Source organism: Herpailurus yagouaroundi, unplaced genomic scaffold, assembly GCF_014898765.1.
Source record: "Herpailurus yagouaroundi ecotype Mexico unplaced genomic scaffold, PumYag 186, whole genome shotgun sequence".
Classification (NCBI taxonomy): Eukaryota; Metazoa; Chordata; class Mammalia; order Carnivora; family Felidae; genus Herpailurus; species Herpailurus yagouaroundi.
In genome coordinates, this window is record NW_024412417.1 from 34451702 (window position 1) to 34464311 (window position 12610).

Here is a 12610-nt window from a genome sequence, read left to right on the forward strand (position 1 = left end):
CGCGTCCATGATTTCCTGTCATCTACCAGATAACCTCTTGCATCATGCGTCCATATTTCTGTGACAAGCCCACTGAGTCTGTATCATTTTCCCTGGCCTTCGGGTCACAGGGGAATGGAAAAGGAGAGAATCCTATAATACAACGGAATCACAGGGAGATGGTCCAACAGGAAGCCCACCCTTGCCTGGTCTACCTGTAGCTCTCGGGGGTGGGGAGGGGCAATAATCAGATGAGCACATATTCCTGGTTGTGGTACAAAATCTTATATGCTGTAAACCAGGAGGGCTTCCAAGGTGTAACTACAAGTTTCCCTTCTCACTCTGCTCTTTTGGATACAGGGTCCCCTCGCTAAACAACCTCCTTCATCAAAGGACCAGGCACAGTCCCTGCTCACCTCTCAACAGCAGGTTTCAGTTCATGCCAGTCTGTGGAATGACTCAAACAAGCCAGTCACATCCTCGCACAGGAGCCAGGAGGCACCCTTTCTCAATACCGCAAAGCCCTCCTCCCACGGACCTTACCATTTATCGGGTTCCTGATTGAAACCCACACGTGACCTTGCATGGCACACAATGTCCTTATGTGGCGTGCGGTGTCCTTCTCTCCTGGGCTGTGCTTCTGCGACTAACAGGTTGTCTGTCTCATCTATGCAGTGTTGGATGTCATGTGCTCAACCATCCTCATAACCATGGGATGGGGATCCCTCCCTCACTAACTGGGTAAGTAAAAGGCCATTAAAATACCAGCTCAAAGGCGTGCTTGGGTAGATCAGTCAGTTAAGCGTCCGACTCTTGATTTCGGCTCCGGTCATGATCTCATGATTTCATGAGTTCAAGCCCTGCATTGGGCTCTGTGCTGACAGCATGGAGCCTGCTTGGGATTCTCTCTCCCCCTCATTCTCTGCCCCTCCCCTGCTCATGCTCTCTCTCTTAAAAATCAACAAATAAACTTAAGAAAATACCAGCTCAGATCCGAGTCTGTGTCCCATCTTCAAAGTCGGGTCACTAATTCTCTGTTGGTTCTGCTGTAGAAAGAACGCTGCCCAATCAAGAATTCTGTGTTCTCCTTACCCAAACCTGTAACATAACTGGATAAACTGTTGAATCTGTATAGGCTCCAGGCTTCTCTCTGGTAAAACAGAGTGACTGAAATATGTAAGTGGGTTTCAAAGAAGTTTTTACCCAGGGAGCCCTCTGCTCAATTAGAATCTAAATGAAGGTTTGAGGAGACAGAAGCAATGTCCTCAGTGGTACCCTAACCCTCTGCTCACACACTACCACCTGCCTGTTTCTGAGGAACCCCAGGGCTCCACTGGACTGAGATTGACAATCACACAACTAGGTGTTTTCTAAGATTCTTCTTTTTTTTTTTTTTTTAAGTTTTTTAAATGTTTATTTACTTTTGAGGGAGAGAAAGAGAGGATGTGTGAGCAGAGATAGAGAGGGAGACACAGAATCCAAAGCAGGATCCAGGCTCTGAGCCATCAGCACAGAGCCCGACGTGGGGCTGGAACTCGTGAGTGGTGAGATCATGACCTGAGTTGATGTCAGACGCTTAACCGACTGAGCCACCCAGGACCCCCTTAAGATTCTTCTTTTATGTTCCGTACGTTCCAGAATGTGAAAAGACAGTCCGAGCTCTGCTGTCTACTAGCGATGTGACATTGGGAGATTTATTTTAAATCTCTTGGCCTCAGGTTCCACATCCATAAGACAAAAGAGGCAGGATAACTATAATAAGAGTGACAGCAGCAGCAATAAAAGTAATAATGAATAGTAACTGCTTATTGTGTTCCAGGCACCATTCTAATTATTTTACATGATTGTTATGGGCTGAATGTTTGTGTCCCCCACACAATTATTACATTGAGGTTCTATCCCAATGTGATGGCATTAGGAGGTGGGGCCTTTGGGAGGGAATTCAGATTTTAATGAAGGAGACTTTATGACCCTTATATGAGTCACCAGGGAGTTCCCCATCATGTGAGGATCGCAGGACTCAACAGTGCCAGCACCCTGACCTCAGGCCTCCAGCCTCCTGAACTGCAAGAAATAAATGTCTGTTGTCTATATCCAGCCAGTTTTTTTTTTTTTTTGGTATATTGTTATAGCAGCTTGAACAGACTCTGATATATGCATTAAGTCATTAATATCTAAGGTTCATTTCAGCTCAGAAGCTGTTTTGCTGGCTTGTCTCTGGCACTGGCAGGTTGAAAGAGAGAGCTGATTTTCTAAGAGGGCCACTTAGCGGCTCTCAGCCAGAAGTGCCAACTGTCAAGTCCATGTCTGAAATGTATAGGCTTCCTTCTGAGGCAGCAAAGAGTAGCCTGACAGGTGAGTTAGCATCAAAGAAGGTTATCCTGCAAACAGAGAGCTAGGCCTTACATGGTATAGCTTGAGGGGAACCTAGAAGTTTCCAAAACTCACAGCTTCCTCTCCCAATCAGATGTCACATTGTCTAAGATCCCATCATTAAAGACCCTTCCCGGCGGGTGTCATTTTGTTCTCCCCACACACCTGTTTAAATTTGTCCATGACAAATTACAATTTCCGTGGGATTCAAACTCAGTAGATTCTTTCTGACGTTGTTGGTCATCGCCCTCCTTCTGGATTATAACACGCAGGAAGTTTCAGTAAAGAGAATTCTTTAGTCTTCTGTTATCAGAAAGTGATATAGCAGTCAAGACCAAGGATTTTTTTAAGTTGGAATGATCTGGGGCCCAAGGCCATCTGTCAGCTGAGAGCTCCCACACTCCGCTTTTCAGAGCAAGCATTTTCTCCATGCTTCAGGATGCATTCCCACTGCCTAGTTGACATCATCATTTGGAAGTGTAAGAGACATCGCAAAATTGTCATGACCTGAATCGAACGCCGTATCATCTGCCCTCAAACTTGTTCCACTTCCTCCTTCAGCTTATGTGATGACAGACCAAACTTCCTGGTGCCCAGCTCAGAGAGCTTGGTGTTACTTTTGTTACCATTTTAAGGTTTATTTATTTATTTTTTTTTTGAGAGAAGGAAGGAGCACACCTGCATGTGTATGCACCAGTGGAGGAGGGGCAGAGAGAGAAAGAGAGAGAGAATCCCAAGCAGGCTCCATGCTGTCGGTGCAGAGCCCCACGTGGGGCTTGATCTCACCAACTGTGAGTTGAGATCAAGAGTTGGCCACTTAACTGACTGACCCACCCAGGTGCCCCCAGTTTGATGTTATCTTTGATCCTCTTTCTCACATTCCAGATACAACTTTTCATGAAACTCTGTTTACTTAAAAAAGTATATCCATAAAATGATTACTTTGCACCATTTCTACTGTTCCTGCCTAGACTGACCTGGAACCATCTATTGCCCGGGTAACCACAGTAGCACCAGATTGGTCTCTGCCTCCAGGGAGAATGCCCCAACTGGTCACACTGATCTCACTAAAACAAAATCACATAAGGTCATTCCTCTGCTCAAAGCTCTGTATCGGCTCTGTTTCACTCAGATCACAATTCGGATTCCCTAACCCAGTTGTCTAGTTTCTAACGAGCTAATACCCTTTGCCCCTCTGACTTCATGCTTTCCCACACCTCCAGAAGCTGCAGCCACACCAGGCTCCTTGCTTATCTTTAACTCACCAGGCTCACTCCTGCCTTAGTGCCTTTGCCATGACGGTTCCTCTCTCTGCTTAAAGGCATTTCCTCAGGAGCTATGGGCTGAATTGTGTTACCCCACATAATAACCCCCCAGTGGAACTGTATCTAGAGATGGGGTCTTTAGGAGGTAATTAAAGTTAAATGAAGTCATAAGGATAGGACCCTAAACCCAAGACTAGGGCCTTATATACACAGGAAGATCTCTGTCTCCCTCTCCCTCCCTCTCTCCTTCTCTTTTCTTCTCTCTCTCTCTTTCTCCCTCCATCATGTGAAGACAGTGAGAAGGCAGCCATCTGCAAACCAGGAGAAAATCATCACTAGCAACTGAATTGTCAAGCACCTTGATTTTGGACTACTGGCCTCCATAACTGTGAGAAATACATTTATGTTGTTTAAGTCACCCAGCTGATGGTATTCAGTTATGGTAGCCAGGCAGACAATGACACTAGATCTCCATGAGGCCAACTGCCAACCTCCCTCAGCATTTTCTCGAGTGTCATCTTCTCAGCAAGTCCCCCTACAATATTCTATTAAAATTGCAATGCCAGGATTCCAGGTTCTCCACATTCTGCCCTTATTCCTTGTCCAAAAATGTATCATTCTTCTAACCCCTGGTATAATTCACTTATCACATCTATAATTTATTGTGTGACAATCCTGATAGAATGCTTTCCTTGAGAGACCTCTGTTTTGCTCCCAGTTATGTCACAAGAATCTGGAACAATGCCCAGCACATAGTAAGTGCTCCATAAATATGTGTAAAGTGAATGAATAAATTGACTGTCACTATAATATTTTCTAACTCTATGAGCTTGGGCAAGTTGTTGACTTACCTAAGCATCATCTATAACACCAGAGGATTGTTGTAAGAATTAAATAAGTTGGGTGTCTGGGTGGCTCAGTTGGTTACATGTCTGACTCTTGATTTCAGCTCAGGTCATGATTTCACAGGTTCGTGGGATCAAGCCCCGCGTTAGGCTTTGCCCTGACAGCACTGAGCTTGCTTGGGATTCTCTCTCTCCCTCTCTCTCTGTCCCTCCCCCGCTCACATGCCTGCTCTCTCTCAAAGTAAATAAACATTTAAGAAAAGAATTAAATAAGTAAAATGTGAATGAAAATGAAAGGGCTGTTTATCTTAATCATCATATCCTAGTGCCTGGACATACTCACAACAGAGTTTGGCACTTAATGCAGAGCTTGGTAAATAGTAAGTATTTACCGAACAATGACTGTGATTTTGACTCATTACAATACCTACCTCAGTGCACTGTCTTTATCATCCTCTTGGGAGCTGGACTGGACTGGGGAGAAGGAATCCAACCTTCCCATTCTCTCTGCCTTCAGGCTTTCTGCACCAGCCACACTGGTCTGAGTTCCGGGCACCAAATGTACTTTCCTGCGTCTTGTTTCAGTGTTTTTAACAATGCTGTATCTGTGACCTGGAATGATCTTCATCTCTACCCGCCTCCAGCTGACAAAAAACTCCCATTATGTATATACCTAGTTGATTCCTATTCAACTCCCAGAGTTCAGCTCCAACATCACTTCACAGGAAGCTTTCTCTGACTCCCCAGAGTAGATCAGGGTTCCTCATAAACGGACTAGGAACACCCTGTACTTTTTAGGAACATTTATATCCACACTGCCTGGATATAAAAAAAACACTGTCAAGTATTTAGTGGTTGCTCAACAAATATGTGTTGCATAGATGAAGGACATTATCAATGACCAGCTATTTGATATCCATAATTTAATTTGATGTTTTCTCATAGACACTAAGATTATCTCCCGTACACAGATAGAGAAACTGTTACTCAAAGAGATTGAGCGACTTCTCTATAGTCACATAGCTAATAAGTTATAAACTTGGGATTTGGACTCAGTTCTCTTCAGCTCCAGAAAATCTACTCTTCCCACCACAAATGAACTGTTCCCAAGATTCCTCAAGTCAGCTTCCTTATTCCTTTCCTTTAGTGCCCTTTGGTCCTTCAAGCTCTCCAGAGATAGCAAAATATATCCTAACCCACTGACTCTTTGACTCAAAAGTCCCCTGCACCTCCAGGGATCCCAGGAGCCCAAATTCATTCCTGGAAATTCATGGTTCTTGCTAGTTATCTCTCTCTTGAAGGTTTCCCCTCAGAATGAGGGGAAACCTCATTATAACCTGTGCATCCTTATAACCTGTGCAATCTTAAACTTCACCATCTCATCAAGTGGCACCATCATCAAGCCAAAAGCTTAGAGGACATCCTCCATATCTTCTTTTACTTCTTTGTCTCATCCGATCCATGTGTTAATATTTTCTGTGCTTCTATCAAGCATGTCTCAAATCTATCATTTTTCTCCAGTATTCTATAATGTCCTATGTTCTCTCATGGCTTCTAATCTTCTCCAACATTTTTTATGTCAGTTGAGAAACAACCTATCCTGTGCATTCCAGAAATGAGGGGGTTAACACACAATAGGGGTTTATGTGATTGTTAGAAAAGCTGAGAGGTGGGGGCAGATGTCAGAGGAACTGAAGCTTAAGGTCATCAAAGTCAACACCGAAGGTCTCAGCCTACAGCACCAAATGTAGTGGTTCTCCAAAGCTTGCCTAGAAGTTGCTACAATTCTCAGAATGTCTCCTAGACCGTCATGGTCTGCAGTCACAGAGTAAGTGGGTTTCAAGTGTTTGCTGACAGGCTTCTCTGATGCTCACATCTGCACATTTGTCTATCTGCCACCACTGCTAGAGAATAAAGCTTTCAATTCACTTCTATTTTCAAGACACCACAGGCAGATATTGCACTCCTTGACAAAACCATGGAAGGTGACTAGGATGAATAAAGTTGCCAGCCTTACAAAGACATGAGGGTGGCACTCAGGTGACAGCAGACAGCCCACCCCACCATCGGCCACCCAGCAGTCAGATGATTTTACAACCATGCTGAAAATGATTCAGTGGCTTCCCATTTCTCTTAGGATAAAACCCAAACTTGTCCCCATGACCTGCAAAGCTTACTTGGTCTTTTTCTTGCTACCTGTTCCATTTTGTCTCATTCCAGTCTTCCCTTTAATCACTATATTCCAGCCACATTGGTTTCCATTTCATTTCATTTCATTCAATATGCTAAACATTTTCTCACCTCAGAACTCTTATATTTACTCTTCCCTCTGTCCAGAATGGTTTTCTCCTTGGTTTTCACAATCCTTCTGTCTCAACCACTCTTTAGTGGTTGGCGGGTTTTCTCTGCTGTGCCTGTTATTTCCTCCAATGCATGTATTGTCATCTGCTCTTATCTTTTCTATTTGTTTGATTAGGACCTGTCATACCCATTGGGACATAAGCTCAGTGAAACCAGGTACCATATTGTCAATTGGCTACTTCTCTGTCCTGATTTAGTTATCAGTTATCCTCTTGGAACATAGTTCATCATGAGCTGAGTTCACCACTTCAAACTATCAGAGAACATTAGTTTCTTTGGTCCCCAGTAGTCTGCAGCCATTGTACCAACCTTAACAGAAGCACAAAAGACATAAGAACAATATCTGCTCAGTGCAATGCTTAAATAGTCTCAGCACATTTCAGGCAAAATACCCTGATAAACCCTTAACTCTGCAACTTTCTACTACTGATGTTATTCAACCCCTGTCCTCATCCATTGGAATAGCCAGAAATACCGTATCAATTTGATCATTTGGGGTTTTGTTGTTGTTGTTGGATAAAACATAAGTGCTTATTTTCTTTCATGTAAAAGAAGTCCTCAGGTAAAGCGTACAGGATTGACATAAAGGTTCCTTCTTTCTGCTTCACTGTCATAAACATGTGGCTTCTATTCAAGTTTGCCTCATGGTTCCAGCATTGTTGCTGATGTTCTAGCCACCACATCTGCAATCCAGGCAATACAAAGAAGGAAGCGGGAAAGGGCACTCCTTCCTGCCAAATAGCTCTCTTTAAAGGAAATTCATGGAAGCTCTCAGCCAGTGATTTTCACTTATGTCTCCTTGACCATTTCTAGCAGGGAGAGAGACTGGGAAACACCATATCTTTTTTTAATGATTTCAGAAATAGAATTTAGTGATTCATCACTTACATATAACACACAGTGCTCATCCCAACAAGTGTCCTCCTTAATGCTCCTTGCACATTTAGCCCATCCCCTCCACCCAACACATTGCCAGCAAACTTCAATCTGTTCTCTATATTTAAGAGTCTCTTATGGTTTGTCCCCTTCTTTGTTTTTATCTTATTTTTGCTTCCCTTCCCTTATGTTCATCTGTTTTGTTTCTTAAATTCCACATATAAATGAAATCATATGATATTTAACTTTCTCTGATTGACTTATTTTGCTTAGCAGAATACACGCTAGTTCCATCCACATTGTTGCAAATGGCAAGATTTCATTCTTTTTGATTACCGAGTAATACTCCATTGTATATATACATACACCGCATTTTCTTTATCCATTCACCCATCAGTGGACACTTGGGCTCTTTGGATACTTTGGCTATTGTTGATTGTGCTGCTATAAACTTTGGGGTTCATGTGTCCCTTCGAATCAGCACTCCTGTATCCTTTGGATAAATACCTAGTAATGCAATTCCTGGGCTGTAAGGTAGTTCTATTTTTAATTTTTTGAGGAATTTCCATGCTGTTTTCCAGACTGGCTGCACCAGTTGGCATTCCCACTAACAATGCAAAATATGTCCTCTTTCTCTGCATCCTTGCCAACATCTGCTGTTGCCTGAACTGTTAATTTTTGCCATTCTAACAGGTGTGAGGTGGTATCTCATTGTGGTTTTGATTTGTATTTCCCCAATGATGAGTGATTCAATTTGATTATTCGTAACTTTACCACCTTTCCCAAATATTTAAAAGTGTTCTTCATTAATCAGTACTGAGTTTAAATATATTCAGAATTCACTTAGTTCTTGTCTGCATTTCCATAGCTCTTTATTACTCTTCCCATTATAACATTCATCACAACAAGCCTATTAGTTGATGTCTTTGTATACGTATTGATACTTCCACTAGATTATATGTTACATAAGAACAGATTCTGTCTGGAATTTTATATTTTATATCTTTCATGGCAGATGTGTTGAAGGCACTCAGGAAACATTTGTTGAATTGCACTGAATTCCTTCTGAAAGTGAAGTGCTGGGTAAACCCCACAAAATTACAAGATCATGGAAACACCTTAAGTGAACTGCTTATATATCCATAACTCACAATGCCAGCTTTCTCCCCTGATTAATGGTGTTTTCCAACCATTCATCCCCTCTTTCTATTGACCCCCTGCTGTGCTGTGTTGTCTTGACCCTCTCATTATGCAAACTGCATGCCATCTCATGCTCTCAGTGAATTCTCATAAATTGGGCATATCTCCCCAGCACCTGGCTTGGCCAGCACTAACCCTTGTCTGCAAACCTGACTGGCTTTGTCACATTCAGATATTTCTATGAACACATCATTCGCCTGTCCCTTCAAAGTGTAACCGGTACTAATAAGCAAATAAATCAAGCTGAGTTTTTCATTACACGTGCTTTCATTTGTGACAGTATTTACTTGTTTGCATTTAGTAGAGGAAAACAGGGATGATAAACATTAGCCACTATTTTTCTCTTTCTGAAGATGAAAATAAAATTTGTTCAACATAGAGGGGGAATTTTCTATCCCGATATTGTCTAAAGGAAAGGACTACATACTGAAAGTAAGAGGTAGCACCAACTGGAGCTACTAACTGTTAAGTATGATGTGTCAGACAATATGCTAAATTATTTCTGAGCCTCACGATATTGCATGGCAGGTGATTAACTGCATTTTCCAGATTAAGAAAATGATTGTAAAAAAATTAAATATTTCGACCCAGGTCACAGAAATAATTTGAGAATAAGTTTAAGCCTTAATACAAAGTTGGCTTCATTCGCAATCTAGAACTCTCTTGGAAAACAGTCAGTTGTGTGAATGGGATGTCCACTTAATTGTTCTAGGGCCATTTTCTTCAACGGCAAACTGGAGGATAATAAGTAGATGCTATCTATTTTTCCTCTAACTCTTTAGAGTTCTCCATTCCTGTACCAAAAGCTATTTGAGGCAAGTTTGACCTAAAGCATGGATGCAGTTTGATGAATACAATCAGGGTGAGGATGATGACCATCCTCCTCAACACCTCGTAGACGAAGCAGGGAAATTCGTTTGCCAAAAACCAGAAGGAAAAGTGTTGCTGCAAGTGAGCATGAAATTTAGCTCTGAAAACATGCAGGCACGATGGGAGGGTAAAGCTGGGTCACACAGTCTTCCTTCCTATTCCCTAACACAACCGCCACCCCCAAAACAGTGTCAGCAAAAAACCCATCAGCAGCAAGTAAGCAAGAAACTAGATATAATGTTAGGCTCACAAGGAGTAGAAGTGGTCACTTGACAGCTCCTACTTCCCATCCTAGTGACAGAAAAATAGGGAAAGTAAATAAAATTCTGGAAAGGTTCATCAATACCCCCTAATCGGAAATTATTATTAATAGACAGACTAAGGAAATATTTTTTTTTTCAAATCCCTAGGACCCCAGACTCTATCCTTGAAGATTTCAAGATCTCAGCAGAGGTACTTGCTTTCTCTTTCTCTTGGTCTCTCTCTCTCTCTCTCTCTCTGTATGTCTGCGCATACACACACACACACACACACACACACACACACACACACACACACACTGCTGCTAGGAGTCACAGTATTTTCCTAGAGATCACTGGTGAACTGGAAGAATGATCAAAACTTAAGCACATCAACTCATGGAAATAAGATATACACTTCCAACTATGGGATATAAATGATGATATAGGGAATTAAAAATATTTCAGAAAAAGAAAGCAATACTCTAATATAAGTGAAACTAAACAGCCTCATGGAGATTGCCCTCTCCCTCCCACTGAAACAACCTCGCCTCAGAATAGATCCAGGAGAGCTCAGACAGATTCCAGATACTTTAGGAGTTCAAGAGAAAGCCTAGCTGAGCAAGACAGACTTGAGAAAAATATTCAACAAAGTAGCATGACCTTCGATGCAAAATTAGCTACAGCTAAACACTCAAATGTGCACTCAAGAAATGAATATGGTTCGAAAAAGATTAATCCAGTCTGGAAAAACAAACATAACCCAAAGGAAAGAATAACATTTTCTCTAAGTGTTCATACATATATTTTTTTCAATAACCAAGAGTTCAAAGATCACTAAATAAGATAATTGCATGAAAATAAGAGAATTATATGAAAAAGGTGATAGACAGTAAAACACCACCATAAAATCATAAACTTAAACCAAAAAGAAACAAGTAAGTTATATTAGAGAATTTTAATGAGTGACAGAGAGTTTGTGGTAACACCGTGATGGTCTATGGAAAGGGGGGCATTCTTATAGACTCAACCATAGATAAAGTGGAATTTGTGTATGTGAAATAGAGGACTTGGAATCAGGGGAGAACTGAATATTCAGAATAAAATAATACTGTATGTTCCCAGAAAATAATGACTTTTGTAAGACAGACTTACTGTGCATCCAGGCATAGGAGAAATTTGCTTATAAGGAGGAAAATCAGATTTATCTAGAAGTTCTCTGTGGCACCAATTAGTGCCAAAGACAACTTACATAAGTCTACACAATTCTAAAGAAAATTAAACACCATCAAATAGTATCTCAAATACGGAGCACTAGGCAGATATTCTCAAACCTGAGCCCTTTTTATCAAAAAGAGTTGATGAAATCCTGCCAACCAAAGGGCATGGTAAGAGAACTCGTAAGGTAGTAAATAAATGCTGTCTGAAGTTTAGAAATAATTTTGATATCAGTGCAGTTTCCTTCACTTTTGCTAAACACAATTGAAAGTAATACTTTATTTAAAATAGCATGTAAAATAATCCAAAATAGAAACATTTAAAAGCATGCAGGGTGTAAGATAGTAATCCGGTTTTTTTTCTCATAGTTATATCTATATAGACAGACATCTTGAATATTACTTCGCGTTAATAGTATTCTTAGGCAGTGGTTTTTTGATGGTTTCATTAGTTTTTGCTGTTGGTGGTGGTGGTATCTCCTCATTTTGAAAACAAGTGGGTGTAGATGTATAGTGACGTCAATCAATTATTGCTATATTTAAAGAGCAGTAGGAAAAAAATAGATCTTAGCTTACCATAAGCCAAGGCAGGTGTGGATAGAGAAATAGGAAGGCAGAGAGATAAAGAAAGGAAACCTTCCATCAGTGTGGAGAGGTAGGACAATCTGTTTTAGAACTCAGAATCTGATCTTGGAGGTTCCTTTTTGCAACCTCACAGACATTAGGCAAACCTTGGGCTGCTCCATCAGAATGTGTCCATAATAATGACATGAAATAACGTTATGTAATAAGATCAAAGCTCATCATGTGAGCATATCCACATCTGCATCCCTCCCATCAGAAATGTCCTGGTTTCCCAAGCAAAATGTTGGGTTTAACGATAGTTAAGTGGGAATAAAGTGAGGAGAAAAGAAAAATAACAGACAGTAGAAACTGGCTGTCATGGAACAATTAGTTGTATTGCCTCTCTCTCTCTCTCTCTTTTTTTTTTTTTTTTTTTTTCAGAAAAATACACCCAAAGGATCTTTTGCAGGTATATCATCCCTGGTTCCCATTTTATGTGTCCACTTGGGAGGTGGAGGGCATCTGCCTGCCTACAGGGATTCCGAGATAAGCACATGTATAAGTCAGATGGAATGAGAAATCCCGCCATCTTTGAAGGGCTAGAGGAGAATGATCTCTCTCTTTTAAATCCAAATCCCGGAGGCAGAAGCTTGGATCCACTGCTCCATCCTACCACTCTAAGGTGAGAGGCCATCCAAGAATAGAACCAACATGAAATAAAGGTTCAGAAAATATAATTCAAACCCCCAGATCCATCACACCCCCCACCCCCAAATATATTGGTTACATAAGCTAATTTTCTTGTGTCTTTTGAGGACTTT